Source organism: Paroedura picta, chromosome 3 (genome assembly GCF_049243985.1).
Source record: "Paroedura picta isolate Pp20150507F chromosome 3, Ppicta_v3.0, whole genome shotgun sequence".
Classification (NCBI taxonomy): domain Eukaryota; kingdom Metazoa; phylum Chordata; class Lepidosauria; order Squamata; family Gekkonidae; genus Paroedura; species Paroedura picta.
In genome coordinates, this window is record NC_135371.1 from 66,901,961 (window position 1) to 66,906,176 (window position 4,216).

The window sequence follows — 4,216 nt, forward strand, 5'->3', positions numbered from 1 at the left end:
CAGGCGACTCTGCTCGAACCATTCAGTCACTGCTTCCAAACATCTGGCGAATGGTTCCAGGGGGGAGTCTGGGCGGCCGTCCATGAAGAGATAGAGCTGGGTGTCATCAGCGTACTGGTGGCAACCCAGCCCAAAACTCTGTACCAGTTGGGCCAGAGGGTGCATAAAGATGTTGAATAACGTGGGGGAGAGGACTGCGCCCTGCGGTACCCCACAGGGGAGTCCGTAGGGACTCGAGAACTCTTCCCCCACCGCAACCCTCTGGGTCCGGTTTTGGAGAAAGGAGCGTATCCAGCGCAAGGCTGTGCTCTGGTATCCCCGTGCCGGCGAGGCGATGGATCAGAAGGTCGTGATCCACGATGCCAAAGGCCGCCGATAGGTCCAAAAGGACCAACACGGCCGACCCACCTCTGTCCAGCTGGCGACGGAGATCATCCAAAAGGGCGACCAACACCGTCTCCACCCCGTGGCCAGGACGGAAGCCCGACTGATGTGGATCGAGTGCCGAAGTTTCCTCCAAGAATGCCGAGAGCTGGTCAGCCACCGCCCTCTCCACCACCTTGCCCAGGACTCCTTTCAGCCTAAGGAATCTGGGGATGGCATTTATACCTTTTTGTGCCTTTCCAGAGACAGAAGCCCCATGCGTTATTCTGCGGCCAGATGCTTGCAGAACAACTCCCAAATATTTGAAACAGGAAACCTGTTCTTAGTTCTGTCAATGTGCCGGCTAGGTATTCCAGAGCCAAGTAGGGCACAAGTAGTTTGGCTTGGCGAAAGTGGTAGAATGCCAGCCATGCTACCATCATGACCTGAGCCTCCATTGAGAGGGAGGCATCAAGATCATGCCCAGGTTCCTGGCAGAGTGGGCCACTGATAGCTGCACTCCATCCAGGTTGGGTAGGCATGCTTCCTCGCTTGGGCCCTTCCTCCCCAGCCACAGGACCTCCATCTCTAAAGGGTTGAGTTTCAGATGACTCTGCTTAAGCCATCCCATCACTGCTTCCAGGCAGCTGGCTAATGTTTCTGGGGAGAGTCAGGGCGGCCATCCATCAGGAGGAAAAGCTGGGTGTCATCTGCATATTGGTGGCACCCGGCTCTTCCTCCTGATGGATGGTTTAGACTCCATCTCAGGAGCCTTCATTTTACTTGGCTAATCAGATGACCTGACCTGGATAGCTCAGGCAGACCTGATTCCATCAGGTCTCAGAAACTAAGTAGGGTCAGCCCAGATCAGTACTTAGAAGGTTGAACTCCATGGAATTCCAGGGTTGTCATGTGGGGCAGGCAATGGCAAAGCAGCTCCAAAGGTCTCTTACTTGCCAGCCAGACAATCTTAGGGTCTCCTGGTTATATTGCACATGCACCATACAATAAATATGAGATTGGATGCTGGGAGTCTCAGGTTCAAACCTCCACACTACCCTGCGGACTAGTTATTCACTTCTCAGTCTCACCTACTTCACAGGACTATTGTATGGATAAAATGGGGACAAGAGAATCCTGTTCCTTTATCTGAGCTCCTTGCGGTAAGGGCAGGAAATTGTGATTGATGGATGAAAACAAGGGAGGGAAGGAATGGGACAGATCCTACAAACAGTACACACACGGGGTATGAAGAAACCCACTTCCTGCCCTCCTCAGCAGATACAGTCTGTAGGCCCAGTCCTTCAGGGGTTGGTGGTTACTTGGGAACTGGATTTTGCCATTCTCTTTGAACTTAACTCTAAAATGCAAGTAGCTGGTGCCCCATTTCTGTTGGCCACATCAAATCAACTAGTGTCGGTTGGGTTAAAAGTACAGGGCAGATGAAGCCAATCGGCTGACTCCTTCTGCTGGATAAAAGGTGGTACTGCAACAACCCCATACAGTACCTATGTTTTAGTTTCCATCACCATTAGAATGAAAACCATCTTGCAAACAAAAATATTTCACTGGCATTGAATTATAGCTGATTGGAGTCCAGAAAGGCTGCAACAGCTTGGCTACCCCCACTGTCCAGAGACCAGGCCAGGTTGATGGGGACTCTTGCTCTCCTCCTTCATGCAGTGCACACATTTGTCTAGTCTGCTGTTGTGTGATTGATTCTTAAGGAAAAGTTTCCCCTGGAACCTCTGAAGAAGGCTACTGCATTGGCAGAGCTGGGCCTGTCATCCTTTTGACTGAAGCCTGGCTGGAATTGTTTACAGCAAGATGCCTGCTGCTGCTATTCAAAGAGCACATCTGGATTTGCTTAGTGAAATGAAGCAGGAAGTGGCTCCGTTATTATCTTCAGATGGCGCCAAAGGGAAATCCCTCTTCCACCCCATGTGTTCAGTGAAGCCGCCTGTTAACCGAGCAGCCTCCTTGTGAAAGAGACCCCCTTTATCACAGAGCTGCCAGATAGCTTATATTTTAAGATCCAGTTCATGTTTCAGAATGCCTCTGCTATGTAGTTTGTGCAAATCCAAAGCATTTCACAGCCTGCAATTAGATACATGCATTCAGAAACAAAAAAAATCTTGTCTACATCTGGACATTCTCTATAGAAATGTGACCAACTTCTTCCTACATTTTGCATTTTTTTAATGGCCTTATGATCCCAGTGTTTGCTGCCTCCACCCCACCCTATTGCCTATGATGGACATATATACACTTGTAAGTTTGAAGCACCATGTCATGCATTTGACAAATCAGACACTGAACCATCAAAGCTTATGTGAGGTTCCAGAGAAATCATTGGGTTACTTCCAGTTTAAGCCCCATACAGCACCACTGAGGAAGGGGGAAAGAAGCAATTTCACTCTGCCTCCTCAGAGCAGCTCTCAAACTATATGACAATAAGTCTACAAAAGCCCTGTGACATTCAGGGGTTGTCAAGGAGATAAAGGGGGGGGGAGGAAAGTGGGAAGATCAACAACCATCAGTACCTTCTGTTGACAGAACGTTTAACCCAGCCAATTGTAATTGTAATTAAACATAAAACACGTCTCGTACATTCACAAAGAGTTCCTTTCAATGAACACCACATAGTAAAGCTTGATTGTCTTTCATTGTGTTCTGACCAATTTCTGCACTTCCCTTTGGAATTACAAACCATTCTACCCACACGCACAGTGACGCTTCCTGGGGCACGTGTTCCATTTACTCAATAGATAAATCAGTCCCACATAAAAACATTGTCCCTTTAGCTCATTAAAGTTCCGGAATCTTAACACCGCCCGGACTAAATAATGCGGTAAGGGCTGGTGGGGAGGAGTTAGGGCGGGCTCTGTCCGGGATGAGGAAGGGTGCCAATTGGCCCCTTCCTTGGACTGACAATCGGAGGGCCCAATCGGCAGGCGCTTTGCACCTGCCGATTGGGCCCTCCGATTGGCCGCCCACCGGCAAGGGAGCAACCGCGAGCCGCGCACAGTGCAGCTCGCCGTGGCTCACTTGCCGGCGGCCTGCCGGCTCGAGGGCCACACACTGCCCCGCTAGCGCCCGCTGTATTTCAGCTACAGCGGGCTTGATTACTAGTTATCATATTTAAAATACGAATAGCTCACATTCTTCAGGAAAATCTGCACAAAACACAATCTGATCATGCCCAAATCACAAATCTTTGAAAATGAGAAGAAGGAAGATGGAGTCTGGAATCTAGCTGTAAACGGTGGCATTAACTCTTTGCACTAAATAGGAAATGGCCACCTTTCCTAGAGCTGCATGCAATCTTGCTTCAGCTACACCATTTTGTATCTAACAGCAATTCATACCTGATTGGCCAGTCACCAGCCAGCGCCCCTAAAGTGTTTTTCTCTATCTAGGATCTCTGCTGAAACAAGCTAGCAATTGATCTAATACAAAGGCTATATTGCCCTCTAGTGGAAACAGAAGTCAATTGCATCACATATCAAATAAATGATCTACACCCAGTTGAGATATTAATATATATCAGTATTGTTTAATAGGGCAGCAACTCTCCAAGGTTCCAAGTGAACAAAATTCTTTCCCAACCATTGCTTACTTGAGCTGCTAAGGACTAAACTCAGTACATGTAAACACATGTGTTCTTCCACCGAACTATGACCCCCGTCCCAAAAAAAACCCAACACATACACACATACACATTATACACAGTGATGCAGTGTAAACGTATTCTGGAGTATGCCATGAAGAGGGCTCATCAGTACCACAGTAGATATATCTGTAACATGCTAGTTCCCAAATGGTACAATAGACTCAAGACCACAGTTGCAAG